This window comes from Orycteropus afer, unplaced genomic scaffold (assembly GCF_000298275.1).
Source record: "Orycteropus afer afer isolate SDZICR_OR568_19922 unplaced genomic scaffold, OryAfe1.0 scaffold00024, whole genome shotgun sequence".
Lineage (NCBI taxonomy): Eukaryota > Metazoa > Chordata > Mammalia > Tubulidentata > Orycteropodidae > Orycteropus > Orycteropus afer.
Window position 1 is genome coordinate 3,896,650 of NW_006921611.1, and position 24,805 is coordinate 3,921,454.

Sequence of the window (24,805 nt, forward strand, 5' to 3'; positions counted from 1 at the left end):
GTATCATTGCTAAAGAAAAGTTGCATGAAAAGAACTTTTATTATGAGACAATGGAAAGTTAAAAGTTGAAAGGTATCTCTCAAAAAAAAGTTAAAAGCTAAGGTGTGGTAATTAGGGTTGTGTGTCAACTTGGGTGGCCCTGGTTTTAAGTAGTTGGGCAGCTGGATGTAGAGATTTCCCATGATGAGACTGGTAATCAACTCCATGGTAGAATCTATTGTGAGCAGCTGAGTAACTGTCTTAGGGATGTGGTCTGCTTCCAGTATATAAGAAGCTTTCAGGAAGGTCTCCACACTTCTTGGCAATCTGGATCCTGTATTTGGCTGATTAATCAATGGTCTGCCATGCTATCTGCTGATCTTGGGACTGTTTAACTAGTGGTCTGCCATGTTGCTTGATAATCTTTGGACTGTGCCATTTTACTTGTCTACATTGGGTATGTCAGCCTCAGCAGTCAGTTGCTGCCTGAGTTAAGAGAAGCTTCCAACTTCAGTGGACTGGAAGCAAAAGGCCAAGCTGAAGTCTGAGGTTGAGGGGCCTTCACCCAGCCACTAGAGAGCTGGCACTTTGAACTCAGACTTCTAGCCTCCTAAACTGTAAGAGAATAAATCCCTGTCTGTCCAAACCACACATTTGTCATATTTCTGTTTTAGCAGCACTAGATAACCAAAACACAAGAAAATCAGTTGTGGTCACTTACCCACTTCTAGGAGACATGATTATCCGGTTTACTTCTGGAGGCATTCAGCCAAACAGTCCTATCTCTTTGCTCCTATAGAAGAACTGAGATAGTTTGAAGTGTCTACACATTTCTTAAGGTTAAAGATTCACATCAGCCCATAGGTCATTTTCAACTAACCTAATGTGCAAAGGAATGTTGAGATAATTGTTATGTTTGGAGCAAGAAATAGACATGAGGATGAAGTAATACATTTCTCTTCTTCCAAATAAATAATATTTTTCTAAGCACCAAAAGTTAGACAAGGTTATGTTCCAGAATTCATATTTTCTTTTGTATAGTATTATGCACTGAACTTTGTAAATTAGTAATAGGACAGCTTACAACTCTATTTTCAGATCAATTAAAAGTTAACATTTCATATTTTATATGGATACTTCTTAAGATATCTGAGAGATTTGATCAGGTAGTCCAGACACAGTCTATCTCTTGGCCTGAAGAGTGTTCTTTCATTTGAATATTATGCCTGCCCTCAGTGAATACAAGTCTACATATCTGGAAGGATCTGAAAGCTTCTATATGTTCATGGCCTTAGACTAGGATAAAGGGTGTCTGCTTTCTTGCATTAAACATAACCTATCCCTGCCCTGTCATTTTACAGGTACGGAAACTGAAGCAAAAAGAAGAGATTCAACTTAAGGTGCCTGAGACAAATCTAGAACAACAACACATATGTCCTCCCTCACAGTCCAAAGTGATTCATTTAGGGGCTTGACTGGATCTATAGCTAGTTCCACACTCAACAACATTGGTGGAAAGCTTAAGAAAGAGGGAGATGACCAACATAGGAAAATAATGAGAAATCATATTCTACCCATAATTTAATTTAGAACAAATATACAGAGGTATTGCAGAACTGTCATAGACTCCACCTGTTATATGGGGAGGACAGGTAGTAGGAAAATCAAGTTATGTATGTATATGTATGTGTACATTTCATGGTGTGTTAGGGAAAGATAGGCAGAATTAGACCAATAGGGAAGTTTTCTCATGGATTCTCATTTTCTCAGCTTCTCAAACAGCCTAGTAGGAAGAGAGATAGCTGTACCTTTGCTGTGTGTTTATTTTTCAGTGGACTGTTATAATGTTTTCCTCCTTTCCTTTTCTTCTATTTATCCAGCCTAGGTCCTTGGTTGAGAGATGAGCATGAGAGGAAATGCAGAACCATGTGATGAGGCCTCAGTACCTTCTCTAAGCCTTCCAGGGATGGGTGAGGCATCTTCCTGTGTGCTATGCTTTCCACTTATGCTGTTAAGTGCGGAGTTAGCTACCCATCCAAACACACCCATAAACAGTTAAACTCTCATGCCTATTAGTTTCTGAGATGAGTAGTGCTGGAACAGAGGTGGTTCAAGGCCACATTCATTTCCATTGCACACAGAACTTTCTTCAGAAGAGATAATATGTTAGGCCACAGTGCAAGCCTCAGTATATTTAAAAAGTCAAAATACTACAAAGTATATTTTCAAAAAACAAGGCTATAAAGTTTGAAATCAACAATGGGAAGATCAACATGGAAACTGAATAACACCCTGCTTAAAGACTACTGGGTAATAGAAGAAATTTTAAAAAATGAACTAAAATTTTCCTTGAATCAAATGAGAATGAAAACACAATGAATCTTTGGGACACAGCAAAAGCAGTGCTCAGAGGAAAATTCACAGCAATAAAAGCACATATCAAAAAAGAAGAAAGAACCAAATTCAACACCTTAACCCAACATCCAAAACAATTAGAAAAAGAATGGCAAAAAAAAAAAGCCTACAGTTACCAGAAGAAAGGAAATAATAAAGATTTGAGTTGAAATAAATAAAAAATAAAAAAATATTAGAAAGAATAGCAAGAGCAGAAGTTGGTTCTTTGAAAAGACTAACAAAATTGATAAACCATGGCCAATTTTAATTAAGGAAAAGAAGAAGATGCAAATAACACAAATAAGAAATGAAATAAGCAATGTCACAACAGAACCTACTGAAATGAAAAGGAGATAACAGAATACCATGAAGAACTGAATCCTAACAAATTTGAAAACCTAAAATAAATGGAAAAAATTCTAGAAAGACTCTACCTACACAAACTAACACAATCTGAGGTAGAAAATTTGAACAGACCCATCACAAAAGAAAAATTGAACAGGTCATTTAAAAAAAAAAAAAAAAAAACCTAAAATAGTCCTAGCCCAGATGGCTTCACTGATAAATTCTACCAGATATTCAGAGAAAAGCTGACACCAATTCTACTCAAACTATTGCAGAACATAGAAAAGAGTGCAATATTCCCAAACTCATGCAATGAAGCAATCATAACAATAATCCTGATACCAAAACCAGGCAAAGACATCACTAAAAAAGAAAATTACAGAGTATATCCTTCATGAACATTGATACAAAAATTCTTGACAAAATTGTAGCCAATAGAGTCCAAAAACACATATTTAAAAAAAAAAAAAAATCTGCATATCCTTGCATATCTGGGATTCATACCAGATATAAAGGATGACTCAACATTAGAAAAATAATCAGTATAATCCACCACACAAATAAAGCAAAGGAAAATAGCCACATGGTCATATCAATTGATACAATACATAAAAGGCATTTGACAAAATCCAACATTCATTTTTGATTTAAAAAAAAAAAAAAACAGCAAAATAGGAATAGAAGGGAATTGTTCAATATAATTAAGGTCATGTACACAAAACCAATGGACAACATTATTCTCAATGGAGAGAAACTGAAATCATTCACCTTGCAAATGGGAACCAGACAAGGATGCCATTTATCATCACTCCTATGAAATATTGTATTGGCAATCCTAGCCAGACCAATAGGGCAAGAAAAGGAAATAAAAGTCATCCAAATTGGCCAGGAATAAATAAATCTATTTCAATTTGCAGATGATATCCTATACATAGAAAATTCTAGAGATTCAAAAATAAAACTACTGGAACTAATTAATAGAAGAATTCGGCAAAGTTGTAGCGTGCAAGATCAATATACAAAATCAGTGGGATTCCAGTACACTAACAAAGAGAACTCTGAAAAGGAAACAAAGAAAACAATACCATTTACAATAGCCACTCAAAAGATGAAGTATTTAGGAATAAATCTAACCAGAGACACAAAAGACTTATACAAAGAAAACTACAAAACACTAATACATGAAAACAAAAGAGACTAACAGAAATGAGAAAACATACCATGCTTATCGGTTGTTGTTGTTGTTATGTGCCGTCGAGTCAGACCTGACTCATAGCGACCCCTCCTTGGGTTTCCGAGGCAGTATCACTACGGAAGTAGGATTGCCCAACCTTCCTTCTACGCTTATCGGTAGGAAGACTTAACATTGTAAAAACGCTACCCAAAGCAATCTACAGATATAATGCAATCTGATCCACATTCCATTATCATTCTTCAAAGAGATGGAAAAATGAATCATAAACTTCATGTGGAAAGGAAAGACCTTGGATAGCAAACCACTACTAAAGAAGAACAGAGTAGGAGGCCTCACAATTCCTGATCTCGAAACCTACTATATAACCACAGTGCTCAAAACAGCTGGATATTTTTGCAGTGACAGACACATAGACAAATGGAACAAAATAGAGAAAGCAGAAGTAAATCCATCCACCTATGGGCAGCTGATCTTTGACAAAGGCCTGAAACCCATTAAATGGGAAGAGACAATCTTGTTAACAAATAGTGCTGGTAAAACTGGATATCTGTTTGAGGAAAAATGAAACAGGATCCATATTTCACACCAAATACAAAAACTAACACAAGATGTATCAAAGATCTAAATGTAAAATCTACAAGCATAAAGATCATCAAAGAAAAAATAAGGCAAATGTAGGGGCCTTAATAATGGCATAAATAGACTATCAAACATAACTACAAATGCACAAAGAGCAGAAGACAAACTAGATGACTGAGACTTCCTAAAAATTAAACATTTATGTGTATCAAAAGACTTTGCCAAAAGAGAAGCTACGGACTTGGGGAAAAAAATTTAGTGACGACATATTGGAAAAGTAATGGATCTAATTTCTAAATTTACAGAAAATATCAACACCTCAACATCAAAAAGACAAACAACCCAATTAAAAAGTGGGCAGAAGCCATGAATAGACAGTTCACCAAAGAGGACATTCAGGCAGCTAACAAGCACACAAAGAAATGCTAATGATCATTAGCCATTAGAGAGATGCAACTCACAACAACAATGAGATATCATCTCACCCCAGCATTAATAGCAAAGTTCAAAAAAGAGAAAACAACAAATGCTGGTGAGGGTGTGAAAAGACTGGAACACTCATACACTGCTGGTGGGACTGTATAAAGGTACAACCACTGTGGAAAGTAGTATAGTATTTCCTTAAGAAGTTGGAAATAGAAACACTATATGATCCAGTGATCCCACTATTAGGTACAAATTCTACAGAAATAAGAACAGTGACACGAACAGATATATGAACAACCATGTTCATTGCAGCATTATTCACAATAGCAAGGAGATGGAAACAATTTGAGTGCTCATCAACAGATGAATGGATAAACAAACTATGGTACAAACATACAATGGAATAGTATCCAATGTTAAACAATAATGATGAATCTATAAAAGACCTAATAACATGGAAGAACCTAAAGAACATTATGCTGAGTGAAATTAATCACAAAGGGACAAATATTGTCTGAGAACACTATTGTGAAAAGTCAAGAAAAGGTTTACACACGGAAGGAATCATTCTTTGAAGGTTACCAGGGGTGGGAGGGGAGGGAAGGTATATCACTAACTAGAGGGTAGACTCTGGTGGTGTAGTGGTTAAGGCATTTGGCTGCTAACCAGAAGTTCACTGGTTTGAACCCACCAGCTGCTTCATGGAATAAATATGAGGCAGTATGCTTCTATAAAGATTTTTACAGCCTTATAAACCCAATAGAGGTTGCTATGAGTCAGAATCAACTCAATGGCAGTGAGCTTGGTTTGTTTATGTTTGTGAAAGGGTAGATGCATATTACATTGGGTGAAGGGAAAGCTAATATACAATAAGAACAAAATGATCAAGGCAATGGAAAACACAGGGAGGAGCACAAAATAGAAAGGCTAGAAAGGTGAATAGTATTATATGTACAATTCTACAATAATAGTAATAACAATAATCTATGAATGAAAACATAAATAGACAGTCAAGATTAACAGAGGTGGGAAGAATGTGACATGGATATATAAAGATTTGAAAGAGGATCTCTCTACCTATGTATTTTCACATGCTATGAATATATCCATTAATGTAGTAGAGCATATAGGGGGCAATTTTATGAAAACTTCTTAGTCATAACCAAGCACCTTGAGGGATGAATTACTGGGAATAGGAGCTCAGGACCATAGTCTTGGGGTACACTAAGATCAATTGGCATTACATAGTCCACAAAGACAATGTTCTACATCCTCCTTTGGTGAGTAGCAACTGTGGTCTTAAAAGTTTGTGAGTGGGCATCTAAGGTGCAACTACTGGTCTCACCCCCATCTGAAGCAAAGAAGAATGAGAAAATAAAAAATGCAAGGAAACAGTTAATACAAAGGACTTACGGACCATGCAAACTCCAGCCTCCACAACCCTGAGACCAGAAGAACTATATGGTACCCAGCTACAACTGCTGATCTCTCTAAAAGGGACCACAATAGGAGGTTCCAGATAGAGTGGGGGGAAAATATGAAATAAAATCATAAAAAATGACCAGGTTTACTGGTCTGATGAAGACTGCTGAAAACCTCCAAGACTGTGGCCCTTAGACACCTTTCAAATAGGGAACTGAACTCAACTCTCACGACTCAAATTTCAGCCAAATGATAGGCAGGCCTATAAAGTGAACAATAATATCAGGAAGGTATGCACTCATTAGAATAGTTGACCATAGGAGATCAAAAAAGCAGGTTTGCCGAGGGATAAAACTAAGAAGGCACAAAGGGATAAGAAAGAAGGACAAAAGGAAATAAGAGGAAGTGGGAAGAATGCTGTTACATTGTGGAGACCGCAATGAATGTTACAAGACAAAATGTGTATTAATTGCTGAGTGGAAAACCAATTTGTTCTGTACACTTTCACCCAAATCAAATTTTAAAAAAAAGAAAGAATTGAACTAATTATATACATGTGATTGGTTTTAATGTTTTGAAGAAGGTTGTCTGGGATTTTGATGGTGGTATAACTCACAGAGAGAAGACTTTGGTTGTCTGTGGTAGAATGCTCACCTTCCATGTGGGAAACCCAAATTTGATTCCTAACCTGTATACCTAGGTGCAGCCACCACCTATTGTCACTGGAAGTTTGCACATTGCTATGATGCTGAACAGGTTTCAGTGGCCTTTCCAGACTAAGACAGCAATGAAGAAAGGAATGGTAATCTATTTCCAAAAAAAACCAGCCAGTGAAAACCCAATGGATCACAACAGTGTGATACTATTGCATACAGGGTTGCCATGAGTCCTGGACAACTCCACGGCAGCTTACAACATAACTCACTGAACTATTAGCTTGCATGTGTTGCATTACCAAGTGTCTGTGATATACTTAACTTGTGTTACTATTTAATTGCCTTCTCAGACAATATTTTGAATATAATTAAATAAATAAATCCACTAAAAAAATGGTTCAAGGGAAAATGCTTTTTTAAAATATAACCTAGCATGTGTAACTTAACAACAAAAAGACAAATAACCCAATTATAAAATGGGCAAGGAACTTAAATAGAAATTTCATCAAAGAAAATATACAAATGGCTAATAAGCACATAAAAAGATGCTCAATATAATTAGCCGTTATGGAATGCAAAATCAAAACCACAATGAAATACCACTTTCCACCCACTATGATGGTTGTAATCAAAATAATTGAAAATAAAAAGTGTTGATGAGATGTAGAAAAATTCATCCATTGCCAATGGAATTGTAAAATGATGTAGTTGCTGAGGATGGCAGTTTGGAGATTCCTCAAAAAGTTAAACATAGACTTATCATATGCTTCAGCAATGTCACTCCTGGGTATGTATCCAAAAGAATTGAGATCAGGGTCTCTAATAGTACATGTACATCAATGTAGCAGCTTTATTCAAAATAACAAAAAGGTGGAAACTAGCCAAATGCCCATCAATAGATGAATGTATAAACAAAATGTGGTACATACAATGGGAATATTAGTCAGCCATAAAGAGAAATGAAGTTTTTACACAAGCTGCCACATGGGTGAACCTTGAAAACGTTATGCTAAGTGAAATAAGCCAGACACTAGAGAATAAATGTTATACGGTCTCACTTATATGAAATATTTAGAACAGGAAAATGCATAGAAATGAAAGTAAAGTGTTGATTATCAGGAGTTAAGAGGGAGGGAGAGGGTTTTGATTAACTAGTGCTGCTCTGACAGGAATATACCACGAAAGAGATGGCTTGAATGCATAGGAGTTTATTCTCTTACAGTTTTGGAGTCTCTAAGTCTGAGTTCAAAGTGCCAGGCTCTAGGGGCTGGGTGAAAGCCCCTCAAACTTGGGATTTATCTCTGCCTCCTGTACCCAGCCCACTGAAGCTGGAGGCTTTTCATCACTCAGGCAGCTGCTGGCTGCTGAGGCTGACAAGCCCACGATTGACAAATAAAAAGGGACAGTCCCAATGTTACTAAACAACATGGCAGGCCACTATTTCAAGTCCAGAAGAAGTCCCAAGATCAGCAGAGCATGTCAGTCTGTTAAACAATGATTTGGCTATATGCAGGATTCAAGCATGCCAAAAGGCTACAGACCAATCTCAAAGCTTCTCCTTATATATGGAAAGCAGACCACATCCCTAAAGCAGCTACTCAGCGGCTCGTGGCAGATTCCACAACAGAGTTGATTGCCAGTCTCATCAAGGGGAGTACTACATCCAGCTGCCCAGCCACTCAACCAGGCCCAGCCAAGTTGACAACAACCTTAACTACCACAGGGAGTACCGCTTAAAAAAAAAAAAAAAAGAAAAAAAAACATGGGAATAATTATTTATTTGTTCCTTTCATAAATATTTGATACAAAGCAAGAAGATCTCTACATAGGCTTACCCTTATTTTCCATAAGGAGCCTTCATTGTGCATTAGTTAAGCACTTGGCTGCTAACCAAAAGGTCAGCAGTTCAAACCCTCCAGCAGCTCTGCGGGAGAAAGAGGTAGCAGTCTGCTTCCTTAAAGGGTACAGACTTTAAAACCCTATAAGATGGTTCTACTCTGTTCCATAGGGTTGCTATGGGTCAGAATTGACTTAACGACAACTGGGGCACATTTTCCATACATGATTAAGATGTATTCAACTTCCTGACCGAGTATACCTGGTATTTACTGCTTACACAAGAGGAGCTAGTGTACCTCCTTGTCTGTATGGCCTTTGGAAAGGAATGAATAAGTACTCAATACCTTTCATATAAGAGCTCTGGTGGCATAAAGCCTAATGCATTTGACTGCTAACCAGAAGGCTGGCAGTTCAAACCCAGGCACTCCTTGGAAGAAAGATTGGGCAATCTATTTCCATAGTGATACCACCTCGGAAACCCAAGGAGGGGTCACTATGAGTCGCATCCGACTCAATGGCAGTGAGTTTGTTTTATTTGTTTTCACCTTTCATATAAAGTCCCTGACTGATGCAAACAGTTTGCACTCAGCCACTAACCCAAAGGTTAGCAGTTCAAATCTACCCAGTGATATCATGGAATCTACATCCACAATATTACAACCATTGTAAACCCTATTTTGACATATGTAGGGTCATCAACAGCCAAAATCAACTCATCAGCAACTGACCTTTTTTTTTTTTTTAACCTTTCATATGCCAACTTCTGTTCTTAATATTTCATGTATATTACTTCATTTTATGCTCACATAAACTATATCAGAGTCAGTGGTAGAGAGTAGATTTGAATCCAGGATTTTTTTGTGTATTCTATACCAGTAAAATGCCATCCATACTGCTTGAGCAACAAAGCAAGGAAACATGATTTAGAGAAAAGTTCCACTATCATCATGTGATAGGGATTATGTAATCAAGTCACTTAATCTTTATTTATAGTAATTTCCTAAGAAAATGATAAGGATAATAACAACAACCAGTAACTACCTCCTGGGATGATTTTGAGAACCAAATGAAATATTTTAAATGAAAATATTCAGTGAACCATAAAAGATTGTGCAAATATTAACAGTGGGAGGGTTTTGTATTTTTTAAAATAGATGTGAAGATACTATAAAAGTATGAACTTACTTATAAGTTGAATATTTACACTTCTATAAAGTAGAACCAAAGACCAGCTTTGTACCATCAATAAAGCAAATAAAATTAATTCCACATAACCTCTTATGGCTAGCCTTTCATGAACTCCATGTTCTTGACATCAGAGGTTCTCAGTCCAATTATATCTAATGTCCCTTTTATAATAAATATTTTAAAGCACCCCATTTATTACCCTGAGGTGAAATTCATAAATAATATAAACTACCTATCATAAGAAAACAAACATATAACTTCTTATTTTTAATAATGTGAAGGAGAAATAAAAGGAAGGATTTCAATATGTAGATGATGACTACTCTACTACTCAGTGTGTAGTATTCAGACACCTGCTCCTCTACATGCAATCATCATGAATGGACCATCCACAAATTTGGACTGATATTGATATATTTTATTGTGATTCAAATAAATACAATGGCACTCCTTGGAAGGAAGATTGGGCAATCAACTTCTGTAATGATACTGCCTCAGAAACCCGAGGAGGGTTCACTATGGTTGGATCTGACTTGACGGCAATGAGTTTATTGTTAGAAATGTATTTCCCAAAATGATGAACAAGTTTGATGATGTTCCAAATAAAAGAAGTACTATGTACAGAACCATTGCTTTTTTTTGGCACCCAATCCTGATGCCAAGGTCATCTTCACATAGACCAGCTTCTTGGATTATTTGCTCAGCATGCAGATTGAACAGAAGCAGTGGGTGGGTTCGAACCACTAATTTCAGTTACCAGCTGTGTGCTTGGCCATTGTACCACCAGGACTACATTTATCCCATTTACAGATGACTAAATTAAGGAACAAGGAGCTCTGGTAGCATAGTGCCTGAGGCACTTGACTGCTAACCAGAAGGCTGGCGGTTCAAACCCACTAGCCACTCCTCGGAAGGAAGGTTGGGCAATCTACTTCTGTAGTGATACTGCCTTGGCAACCCAAGGAGGGGTGGCTATGAACCGGGTCCGACTCCACGGCACATAACGACAACAACAACAACAAATTAAGGAACAAGATAGGGAATTCATTTGCTCAGAAAAACACTGTAAGTGACAGAACTAGAATTCCAACCTTGTCACATTAGCTCCAGAGAGCTTAATGTCAGGCTGCTCAAAATGAGTGGTACAGCATTGCCACCTAGGTGAGCAGCTCTGTGGAGTCAAGACAGAACTCCCTGATGATATAGAACTTGAAATGTGCCTGAGTATAGAACCGGGAGGATGATCAATTTTGATGTTGGAGTCCCTCAGACATTAGAAAGGAAAGGAAGCTTGTGAGCCAGATGCTGAGGTCACTAAGGAAGCAAGAGTGTTATAAACAATGGGTATGAATTTCAGCATTGGTGAGATTGTTGGATGAAGGCCATAAAATAATGGCTTGGAGAAGAGGTGGGGAGAACAGACAAGCCAATACCACCTCTGCTCATTTAACAGAGGAGTAAGAGAAGGAAACACTGCAAAGCATTATAAGAGAAAATGTGTCTTCAGAGGAAAGGCAGGGTCATCTAATCCTAGGAGGTAGCAGAATGTACCAAGTAAAGACTGAGGAGATCACTGAGCTTTTTTTAAATACATATAAAGTTTCCAAGGGATATAATGCACAGGTTACTCAAGTTAAATAAATAGAAGTCCAGGAATGGAGCGGGGGACAGTAAAATAGATGGATAATTAAGAGATAAGTTTGATATGGATGAAGGGATTTTAAATATATAGAGAGAGTTTAGGACTCTCTAGATAAGGAAGAAAATAAGGATGAAGGTGGAAAGAGGGGAAATTTGGAATTCAAGAGTATAACTTTAACGGCAGGGGTTTAGGAAGAAGGGTTGGGGTGAACTGGAGAGACTTGAGATCAACAATTAAAGAAGAATGTCAATTAGGCAGACATCACCGAATGCAGGAACGGTTGTTAGCACATGTTGACCACTAGGAGGCGCTCTAGGCTATTTCTCCCCTAATAATGCAGATATTAAAAGTTTAGGTGTCTAAGTTAAGTGGTTCAAATTCTGAAACTATGTGTTAGTTGTATGACTTAGATAAGCCAGTTAACTTTTCTGTTAAATGTATATAATGAAATGGTGATAGTAATAGTAGCTCATAGAGTAGTTGTGAGAATTAAATGAGATATTATAGTAGTAACTTTCTACAGAGTAAGTCCTAAAAGTATATAATTTGCACACTCTGAAGAGAGGAATTACACTGGGCATCACAAACAAGACCACAAGCACTGTTGGGCAATGGTGCAAAAGAGCTGGTTTCTTAATAAGACAAGGAAAACTGTCAACATCAGATGAGTCTTTTTAGGACTTGTTCTTTTGGGATTGCCTTTCTCTCAAGTATTGCCATATGGTTCATATGGAAAAAACTGAAGCTGCCTCAAGTGTAAAAAGAACTCATTGACAAGAAGCCCAGGATCAGTTCTGAGTCTTTTCAGGCCTCAAAATAAAAACTCTATCTTTTGAGGTATGTTTTACCCTGTTGTTGTTGTTGTTGTTAGATGCTGTGAATTCGGCCCCTGACTTACGGTGAGCTCATGCACAATGTGATGAAATGCTGCCTAATCCTGCACCATCCCCATGACTGGTTTTCAGTCAGACCATTGTGATCCATAGGGTTTTCATTAGCTGATTTTCCAAATTACATCACTAGGCCTTATTTCCTAGTCTGTCTTAGTTTAGAAGTTCCACAGAAATCTGTTCAGCCTTGTAGCAACATGTAAGACTTCAATGACAGATGGGTGCACATGAGATGCATTGGCTGGGAATCCAACTAGAGTCTCTCATGTGGAAGGAAAGAATTGTACCATAAGATTCTAACTGAATCATCAATGTCCCTACATGTTTTGCCCTACCTTGTTTTTTCTACAAGTATACTCTGTCAGGATTGGAGGGAGGGTCTCAGGAAAGGAGCCAAGGAAGTTCATCACTCCGCTTTAGACTTGGCCAGGGAGAGAGCTTGTGGTTCAAGCATGGTCCAGCTTGGCAATTCAAGACCGCAGCACCTCATATATCTGCCTTGGATTCAGCCTCTGCATATCTTTCTGGAAAGTCATCTGCTGTGAAGACAGTTTGATTATACCAAACTGATCACCCACTAAAGCTAGAGTAAGGATCAGGAGGCACTCCTCTGCCCTCTTTGTTTCTGCTTCTAGAGCATCTCTCAGCACAGCTGTCTCTCAGCTTATACTAGAGCTACCTGCATGTGCATGGATTGAAATAAGAATAGAATCTACCAGGCACCACCAATAACAACTGCAGAAGCAACAGGAATTTCCTATGAAGTAATCACCAGTGCCTTTTTCAGGATCCTAGGCCCCCCAATTATCTTTTTATTACTTTTCTCTCCTCTACATCCTGAGGACCTCTGGAATAAACATAAGACTAGCTACTTTAGAAATAAAATGTGTTTTTCATTAAAAGCCTATTCTGGCCCCTGTAAGTCCCAACAAGGCATTTTCCTCCTGGTCTAATTGGGTTTTAAGTTATCAATGATACTGTTTTCTCTACAAGGTAGTAGAAGTACAGTACACCCCTATGTCCTTCTGCTAAAAACTCTCTTAGCACCAGTGTGAAATGAAACGTCCCTTTGGGAAGGAATAAGGAAAATAGAAGAGGGAGCATTTTTCAGAACTTGGAGAGAAAGACTTCCACTATCCTTCTAGGACTTGTGGTCCACATTCCTTCCTCTTACCCTCATCTTAATCACACCTCTCAAAGTCCTTGGGCAGGGCAAATGGTTTGCATTCAGATAGTCTCCTTGAGGGGAGCTCTGGTAGCATAGTGGCTAAGACACTTGCCTGCTAACCAGACGGCTGGCAGTTCAAACCCACCAGCCACTCCTCAGAAGGAAGGTTGGGCAATCCTACTTCTGTAGTGATACTGCCTTGGAAACCCAAGGAGGGGTCGCTATGAGTCGGGTTTGTCTCCATAACAACAACAGTCTCATTGAGGACTAGGGTGTGCCTGACACAAGCCATGATATTTTCAATCGCCTCATATGCATATGAGAGCTAGACAATGAATAAGGAAGACCAAAGTAGAACTGATGCTTTTGAATTGCGGTTCTGGCAAAGAATGGAGAAAGTACCATGGACTGCTAAAAGAACTAACAAATCTATCCTGGAGGAAGTGCAGCTGGAATGCTCCTTGGAAGCGAGAATGGTCAGACTTCGTCTCACCTACTTTGGTCATGTTATCAGAAGAGACCATTCCCTGGAGAAGAATGTCAAGCTTGGTAAGGTGGAGGGTCGATGAAAGAGGGGAAGGCCCTTGATGAGATGCATTGATATGGTGGGTGCAGCGATGGGCTCAAGTATAGCAGGGATGGCTGAGCTGGCATGGGACCAAGAGGTATTTGGTTCTGCTGTGCATGGGGTCGCTATAAGTCGAAGATGACTCGACAACACCTAACAACAACAGTAACCAAAAGATTGAAGGTTCAAACCTACCCAGCAGTACCACAAAAGATACAGACTTGGAGATTTGCTTCTGAGAAGATTACAGCCAAGAAAGCCCTATGGAGCAGTTCTACTCTGTAACATATTGTTATTGTTGTTGTTATGTGCCGTCGAGTCAGACCTAACACATAGGGTCTTCTAAGTCATAAACCAGTAACAAAAAACAAAATCAACAACAAACCACCTCTCTCCCTACCTACCACCACTACCCACCCACTTTCGTTGAGTGGAATCCGACTCATAGTGACCCCTCCTTGGGTTTCCAAGGCAGTATCATCACGGAAGTAGATTGTCCAACCTTCCTTCTGAGGACTGGCTGGTGGGTTTGAACCACCAGCCTTCTGGTTAGCAGTCAAGTGCCTTAAACACTATGCCACCAGAGCTCCTTCTACCTACCTAGGTACACTCCAAATTCCTATTAGCCAAGAAAATACATGTCCAGGACTATGAAAAATGTGGCCTATTAGCCTGACCAAATTTAAAATGTCTAGAATTTACTTCAAAAGCAAATTTATTGGAGTTCTTCTTAGAAAAAAAATCAAGCAGGTAAATCCCAGAGCAAGCCAGCCTCCATATGCACTCCTGTACATCAAGAAGAGAGCAAGTTAGCACAAGCACCTACCATCACAAAATCCATACCTATCCACCATGTGGCTCTCAATCCTGACTTAAAATAAGAATCACCTAGAGAACAATTAAAACTTCTGATTCCTGGGCCCCATATCAGAAATTCAGATTTAAATGGCTGAGTATAGGACCAAGTCATCAGTAATTTTGAAAGCTCTCCAGATGATTCAAATGTGCAACCAGAGTTGAAAACCACCTTCCAGAGCTGTCCTATCTGATACGGTAACCACTAGCCTTGTGTGGCTATGTAAAGTTAGATTATTTATTTATAAATCCAAGTTAAAAATTCTTTTCCTGAGTTGCACCAGTCACATTCAAGTGTTCAAGAGCTGTATGTGGCTAGCGGTTACTTGTGTGGTGCAGTGAATTACTTAATATGGCCCTTTTAGCCATACATGGCCTTATAACTCCTACACAATGATTGGATGAAGCTATGCAAATAAGGTGCTAGTGGCCAATCAAGAAGATTGGACAATTTGTTCACAATGCAAATAAGGTACAATGACCCCTTGCAGTGGCAAGACCTTGCAAATAAGGTGTATGGAACCTCAACAAGAAGATTGGTCCATTTCCATTCCTCTAACCTTAAAGGGAAAAGAAGACATCACTATCATCAAGAAAGAAAAGCCAGGAGCAGAACATATTCTTTAGACCCTGTGCACAGAACCTCATTGATCCAGGAGACAGAGAGAATTGTAACATTGGAAAAAATACAACACAGCAAGAAATGGTAGCAGAGAAATGGTAGAAGCAGAAGCAGAACATTGACATGAGATGGTGCAATGGGCATTCTGGTCCACCAAACAAGAAGGCTAATGTGGGAGTGCTGACCCATGGAACAACAGAGCTTAGAATATTTGGACAGAGGTTTATTGTCAGAGTGAAGTGCCCCAGGGAACTTGGTGGAGCTAAAGAGCTTTGTGACACTTGCCCAAGCAGGGCAGAAGCCAGGCAGAGGGGCCAAGGACCAGAGAGAGGCCTGCCTATAGCATGGCTGATAAGCTGTGCTGATCGAAGAAACTGAATCCTGAGTCATTCCTGATGCTGAATTTTAACTTGCTACTCTTCTAATAAACCCCATAATTGTGAGTATGGACTGTGAGTTTTGTGTGGCCATTGCAATGAATTATCAAATCCAGCAGAGAAGGAAAGAGTGCCATGGCTGCTGTTAAAATTGTTAAAAAGTTTGGAGGAATGTTTGACCTCCACCTCACAGGAATCAGCATTGGGCTAATGATGATAGTGATTCTCACAACTTATGAAGTTAGAGGAGACCAGATGCCACTACCCCATTTTTACAATTGGACAACACAGATATAGTACATTTTGATCATCACAGAAAGTTGTATTGGACATAGTAGTTCTAGAGCATAAAACACATAGGTCAAAACTCCACTTCCTCTGCTGATCCCTGAATATTGTTTTTTAAGGATCCAATGGTCTCACCCTCTCTCTGATCTACAAATCTCAAAGCAACACTCAGTCATCTCGGACTCCTCATCCAAGAGGCTTCCTTTGCTCCCAATAATGATAACAACTAGTGAACTTCATTATGGGAGCTTTGCATTCATTATCATGCTGTAAAAGATGACATGCTGTAATTCCCTGGACTTGCCCCAAATTATACAGCTAATAAATGTCAGAATCAGTATTTCAAATCAGGTTTACATTTTCCAAAACAAGCTCTTTTACTGGGCCAAACCACTCCACCTGTGGGATAACTCCACATCAGAGCTTTCACCTCAGAAAGGAAGGCCCTAAAATAGTCTCCTGCTGACCGTGGGTTTCCTCATCAGCCACTCTCCTCACTCAGCACATTTTGTCCCCTGAACTATTACCTTAAAGTCAGTTACATAAAAAATTGTACAGACTCATTGCAGTTTGCTTTGCAAGGAACAGGTAACAAAGGGAGGTGTCATCCTCTGCCTTAAGAGGTGCTTCTGAGCTGCTTGTAAGACTTGCTGGAAGGGGTCCTTCTGATCAAAAATATAACAGGAGGCTTAGAAACAACATCTCTTACAAGAGTACAAAGAATGGAATAGCTTGTGCCTTAGTGAGAGAGCTCCTTCAGCTTTCAAGGTATGAGTTTCCAGGAGAAAGGCCATAGAATTGAGGACCCTGCGGTCTCTTGCTGCCTGGAACAAATTAGGGTTTACTTTATATCTTTTTAGTACCTGGAGAGAAACACCTGGGTTCCTTTTGACTGCCTTTGGCTTGATTTAAACTTAAAAATGTGTACAAGCATGAGCAAGTTTCTCTAGGGGGGTAAGGGAGTGGGATAGTGTGAGAAAGGATTAAGGAAGGAGAAATCAGGAGCTAAGAATATTTCTAAACACAATAAATGCTTCATTTTAACTATTTTCAAATATACCATCCCAAACCATGAAAGAGAAAGGGTGTTGAATTCATCATCAAAAAGAACATTTGAAAGTCTACCCTGAAGTACTCGGAAGGAAGATTGGGCAATCTACTTCCATATGAGACAGGTCCGACTCGACGGCACATAACAACAACAACAACATCCTGAAGTACAATGCTGTCAGTGATAGGACAATATTTGTACACCTAAAGATGAGTTAATACTATTATTACTCAAATTTATGCACCAACCACTAAAACCAAAGGTGAAGAAATTGATGAATTTTACTAACTTCTGCAGTATGAAATTGACCAAACATGCAATGAAGATGTATTGATAATTACTGGTGATTGAAATGCAAAAGTTGGAAACAAAGAAGCAGCTTAGGTTTGTTTGAAAATATGGCCTTGGTGATAGAAATTACACCAGAGATGGGCTGATAGAATTTTGCATGACCAATGACTTATTCATTCCAAATACATTTTTCCAACAACATAAACGGCACCTGTACACATGGACCTCACTAGATGGAATACACAGGATTCAGATTGACTACATCTGTGGAAACAAGCAATGAAGAAGCTCAGTATCATCAGTCAGAACAAGGTAGGAGCTGACTGTGGAATAGACCATCAATTGCTCATATGCAAACTCAAGTTGAAGCTGAAGACAACAAGACCACGAGAGCCAAAATGCAACCTTGATTATATCCCTTCTGAATTTAGAGACCATCTGAAGAATAGATTTGACACATTGAACACCAGAAGACCAGAGGAGTTGTGGGATGACATGGAGAACATCATATATGAAGAAAGCAAAATGTCATTAAAAAGACAGAAAAGGAAGAAAAGACCAAAATGGATGTCAGAAGAGACTATAAATCTAGCTCTTGAACAGATAGTAGCTAAAGTGAATGGAAGAAATGATGAAATAAAGGAGCTGTACAGAAGATTTCAAAGGGCAGCTCAAGAAGACAAAATAAAGTACTATAATAAATGTGTAAAAACTTGGAGTTGGAAACTCAAAAGATAAGAACATGTCCAGTATTTCTCAAACTGAAAGACCTGACGAAAAAAAATCAAACCTCATATTGCAATATTGAAGGTTTCTATGGACAAAATATTGAATGATACAGGATACTTCAAAAGATGGAAGGAATACACAGAGTCACTGTACCAAAAAGAATTGGTCAATGTTCAACCATTTCAGGAGGTAGCATATGATCAACAACTGATAGTTTCAAAAGAAGAAGTCAAAGTGCATGGAAGGAATTGGTGAAAAACAACACTCCAGAAATTGACGGAATACCCATCGAGATGTTTCAACAAATGGATGCCTAGCACTGGAGGTGCTTAGTCATTTATGACAAGAAACTGGGCAGATCACTACCTGATAAACAACTGGAAGAGATCCATATTTGTGTCCATTGCAAAGAAAGGTGATCCAACAGAATGAGGAAATTATGGAACAATATCATTAATATCACACACAAATAAAATTTTACTGAAGAGAATTCAAAAATCTTTGCAGCAATATATTGACAGGGATCTTCCAGAAATTCAAACTGGATTCAGAAGAGGTTGTGGAATGAGGACTATCATTGCTGATGTCAGATGGATCTTGGCTGAAAACAAAGATACCAAAAACATGTTTACCTGCATTTTATTCACTATGCAAAGTAATTCAACTATGTGGATCACAACAAATTATGAATAACATTGCAAAGAATGAGAATTCCAGAACACTTAATCGTGCTCATAAGGATTCTGTACATAGATCAAGAGGCTGTTGTTTGAACAGAACATAAGGACATTGCACAGTCTAAAACCAGGAAGGGTGGGCTTCAGGGTTGTTATCTTTTCACCATATTTATTCCATCTGTATGCTGAGGTAATAATCTGAGTAGCTGGACCATATGAAGAAGAATGTGGCATCAGGATTCAAGGAAGACTCATGAACAACCTGTGATAGGCAAATGACTCATTCTTGTTTGCTGAAAGTAAAGAAGACTTGAAGTACTTACTGATGAAGATCAAAGACTACAGCCTTCATTATGGAATACATTTCAATGTAAAGAAAACAAAAATCCTCACAACTGGACCAATAAGCAACATCATGATAAATGCAGAAAAGATTGAAGTTGTCAGGGATTTCATTTTACTTGGATCCACAATCAACACCCATGGAAGCAGCAGTCAAGAAATCAGATGTCATATTGCACTTGGAAAATCTTCCACAAAAGACCTCTTTAAAGTGTTAAGAAGCAAAAATGTCACTTTGAAGACTAAGGTCCACCTAACCAAAGCCGTGGTATTTTCAATCACCTCATATGTATGTGAAAGTTGGACAAATGAATAAGGGAGACCTAAGAAAAGTGGATGCCTTTGACTTATAGTACTGATGAAGGATATTGAAAATACTTTGGACTGCCAGAAGAACAAACAAATCTGTCCTGGAAGAAGTGCAGCCAGAATGCTCCTTAGACTTTATCTCACCTACTTTGCTTATGTTGTCAGAAGAGACCAGTCCCTGGAGAAGGATATCATACTTGGTAGAGTGGAGAGTCAGCAAAAAATGAGAAGACCCTCAACAAGATGATGGACACAGTGGCTGGAACGATGGGCTCAAGAATAGCAACACTTGTGAGGATGGCACAGGACTGGGCATTGTTTCATTCTGTTGCACACACGGTCACTATGAGTTGAAGCTGACTTAAGGGCACCTAACAACAACAACAAAACCCTCAAAGAAGGTATAAGAAGCTGTGCAAAGGAGCAAATTCCTCATGAACTGATCCTCATCTAGAACATCAAAACTCACATCTTACTGAGCTCAGACCAGTGCTAATAGATATGGATTTTGCCCCCATCTTCCATGTTGTCATATCTTACTTCTTCAAATAAACATATTTACATCTATCCAAGGTTACTTCTCTCCTGGTTTTATGTTGTGTCTTAGTTATCTAGTGCTTCTTAATAGAAATATCACAAGTGGGTTTCTTTAACAAACAGAGATTTATTTTCTCACAGATCAGGTCTAGAAGTCTGAATTCTGAACCTGTCTCTCTGTCCTCTCTGGGGGAACATCCTTTTATTCCAGCTTCTGTAGCCCAACTTTCCTCAGTTCTTTAGTCATCTCCACATGGCAGCTATCGTTCCTCTATTTTGTTTGCTTGCTTTCTTTGCCTAATCTGTTCCTTTTACTTTACAAAAGTGGTTAAGTGTAAAACACATTCTATACTGATATGGCCTCATTAACAAAACAAAGAAACCCTTATTCCCAAATGGAATTATACCCACTGGAATATGGGTTAGGATTTTTTTTTTTTTAATTATTTGTTTTGTTGTTATTCTTGTTGAGAATATACACAGCAAATCATACACCAATTCAGCAGTTTCTACATGTACACTTCAGTGACATTGATTCCATTCTTCCAGGTGGGCAACCATTCTCACCCTCCTTTTCTAGTTATTCCTCCTTCCTTCATCCATTGACATAAATTCACTGGTCCTTAAGCTTCCCATCTAATCCTCAAGTTGCTATTGCCAATTTAAGGCTCTCTCGTGGCATGCTACCTAAGGCATTTGACGGCTAACCAGAAAGCTGGCAGTTCAAATTCACCAGCAGCTCCACGGAAGGAAGATGTACCAATCTACATGGTAAAGATTTACCACCTTGGAAACTTAAAGGGGGTTGCTGTGAATTAGAATCAACTGATGGTAGTGAATTTTTTTTTTTTAAGTTGTCTATTTGATCTCATATAGATAGATCTAGAAAGAACATAACATTCTTTTCTAGTTAAGCTAAACAATTGTATGGTTTAAAACAATAAAGTGTTTATAAATAAATAATAAAGTATAAAATTAACAATACTGTGTTAAAAAAGCAAAAATGTCACTTTGAGAACTAAGGTATGCCATGGTATTTTTAATCGCCTCATATGCATGTGAATGCTGGAGAATGGATATTGAAGACTAAAGAAGAATTTATATATTTGAATTATGGTGGTGTTAAAGAATATTGAATATAACATTGACTATCAGGAGAATGAATAAATCTATCTTAGAAGAAGTACAGCCAGAATATTCCTTAGAAGTGAAGATGGTGAGACTTCACCTCACATACTTTGGACATTTTATCAAGAGTGACCAGTACCTGGAGAGGGACATCATGCTTGATAAAGTAGAGGGTCAGGGAAAAAGAGGAAGACCCTCAGTGAGATGGATTGACATAGTGGCTACAACAATGGCCTTAGGCGTAGCAATGATTGTGAGGATAGCTCAGGACCAGGCAGTATTTCATTCTGTTGTACACAGGTCGCTATGAGTAGCAACTGACTCAATGACACCTAACAACCATTGTTTGGTTTTAAGAAGTCTGCAAGGGGTATTTTTGGTTTAAGGTGTAAACATCAACTCAGAGAAATTCTTTCAGGGGTGCACCTAGCCTCTAGGGCTCCAGAAAACCTAGATTTCATGAAAATTTGAGATTTTGTTCTGCATTTTCTCCCATTTGATCAGGATTCTTCTATAGAATCCCTTATCAAATTGTTCAGTAATGGTAGCTGGGCACCATTCAGTTCTTCTAGATTCATGGTAAAAGAGGCAGATGTTCATGGAGTCAATTAGCCACACATTCCATTTCCTCCTCCTATTCCTGTCTCTCTTTATCCTTTCGTCCAGGCAAATAGAGACCAATTGTTGTGCCTTGGCTGAAGGGTTAGGATTTACAACACATATTTTAAGGGCATACAATTCAATCCATAACATGTTGTGACACTTCAGGTCTGGTGAGTTGCTCAGACTAAATCCTGGTAAAGCTGCCAGTGGCCAGAAGACAGAGCAGATGGCCCTTGATTCTTATGGACCTAGGCCCTAGGCCGTCGAGGCTTTGGACACACAAAAATCTACCCCATATACAGTATCTCATGAATCATGCATGATGTTTTTCTGTTTTAATGCCAAATTTGTCATCTATCTTGCTGACTATTTTGTAATTTGGGGCCTTTTATCCTAATAATGCTATTATCCTGTCAGTGTTTTGGTGGTGGTTATTTTATTCTAATGGACTCATATGGCTACAACCATGATATAAATAGATAAATGCATTTTATTAATTTCCTCAGTTCTGTAAAAGACAGGACACCAGATAGAGCAAATTTTTGATGAAGAGACACTGTAACCACTTAGGCCACAAGCCAGGCTCTTTTAAAAAGCATGAATCAGAGCATAAAGTAGCTAGTTTAAGATTCCTTTAGCTAACGATAGATTTACCTTACTCCCCTTATTGATGAAAGACTTGGATCATAAGACTTAGCATATGGGTAAACTAGAAGCAGCTTTTTTTTTGGTGGAGATATCCCAGAGGCCCTGGGTCACCCAGAAGGAAAATGGTAGTGCTCATGCTATGTCTGGGGTCCACCCTACATCCAGCACCCCATTCCACTAAAGCTGAAGTAATAAGAGCCTACTCGGTACTTTCCATTCTCCTACATTTTTATACCTCCTTTTCTTCACTGCAAGGAGCTCTGGTGGCATAGTGGGTAAGACATTCAGCCCATAACCAGAAGGTCAGAAGTTCAAATACACCAACAGGATAAAGATGAGGCAATCTACTTCTGTAAAGACTTACAGCCTTGGAAACCCAATGAAGGTCTCTATGGGTCACAATCAATTCAATGGCAGTAGGTTTTTTACTGTTGTTGCTTCAGGCTACTCCTTAATCCTGTAAAAGGGAAGACTCTACCACCTGCTATAAGATGTGACAATGCAGAGAACCTACTGCATTTCCTACCTGAAGAGGAAAACAGGGAACTACTCAGATTGTGTGTATAACTGTCCAAATATGGAGAAGTCCCTGTGGGGTTGGAGACAACATGGGCTAGACTACATGAGGCTTCTAGCCTCATGTGCCTATTTGGGGCTGATGTCTGATAATAATACTAGTGTTGAAGGAACAGGAAAATCACACACAGATGATCTGATTTGATTTTTAAGAAGTGGTCTGATTAGTGCAGTTGTTTTAACAACCCAGATTGACTAGGTGGCAAGACATCGATTTTATGGCACTAGCTGAATTAATCTGAATAAAATCATTTGGTGCCACATATAAACACAGATGAATTCAAACAAATAGAATAAAATCTTTCCTTTAATCTCTTGAGTAATAGAAAATAAAATTACTTAAACGTAGTCTCTAATGAGGAGAATATATACCTAAATCAACACTGGTTACAATTCTACCCTAACTCCCTAAATAGAATTTAACTTCTTTTCCTAGGTTCATTCAGCAGGAGCCCCTTTTCTATACACATTGAACTCTAAAACAGGATATTTGTGACTGTGCTAGATAAGGACAGAAACCAAAGGCACATATGTAAACTGTCAAAAATTTCCTTCCATGGGATTATGAAATCCTTTATCTCTGACCAAAGGTCAAAAACAGATGGATTATTTTCTGAAATAAAATTGATCCAAGAGGATTGATACTAAACTGGGGTTCTAAGACATTCTTGGCTAACACCATTCAACTAACAACTACTCCTCAGACTTATCCACACTCATACTTGTAAGTGAACAAAGAGAGAGCCACCAGGAGGCTACAGGTTATTTCCCTTGCCCACCTCCTATGGCAATGTCCACTTTTATGCTTCACTACTCTTCAGTATTCCTGGGACATTGCACAACTAACAGGACTTTTGATTATAGTGCCCTGGTAGCGTAGTGCCTAAGGCACTTGACTGCTAACCAGAAGGCTGGTGGTTCAAACCCACCAGCCTCTCCTCGAAAGGAAGGTTGGGCAATCTACTTCCATAGTGAGATAGCGTAGGAAAACCAAGGAAGGGTCGCTATGAGTCGAGTCTGACTCCACAGCAGTGAGTTTGGTTTTTTTGTGTGTGATGTTGATTTATCAGAGTATTTCTAATAACTATTCTTTCTTGCTGGCTGTATTATCCCTGAATCTCCATTTTCTCATCCGTAAAATGAGATGATTGAATTGGGTAATCTTTAAGATCTCTTCCAGTATTTGTGTTGTTTGATTTTAATACTATCTAGCTCTGGTAGCATAGTGGCTAAGACACTTGCCTGCTAACCAGACGGCTGGTGGTTCAAACCCACCAGCAACTCCTCGGAAGGAAGGTTGGGCAATCCTACTTCCGTAGTGATACTGCCTCGGAAACCCAAGGAGGGGTCGCTATGAGTCGGGTTGGACTCGACGGCACATAACAACAACAACAACATACTGGAAAGATGTCTGGGTGGTGCAAATTGTTTACGCTCCACTGCTAACCTAAAGATTGAGAATTCAAACCCACCCAGCAGCA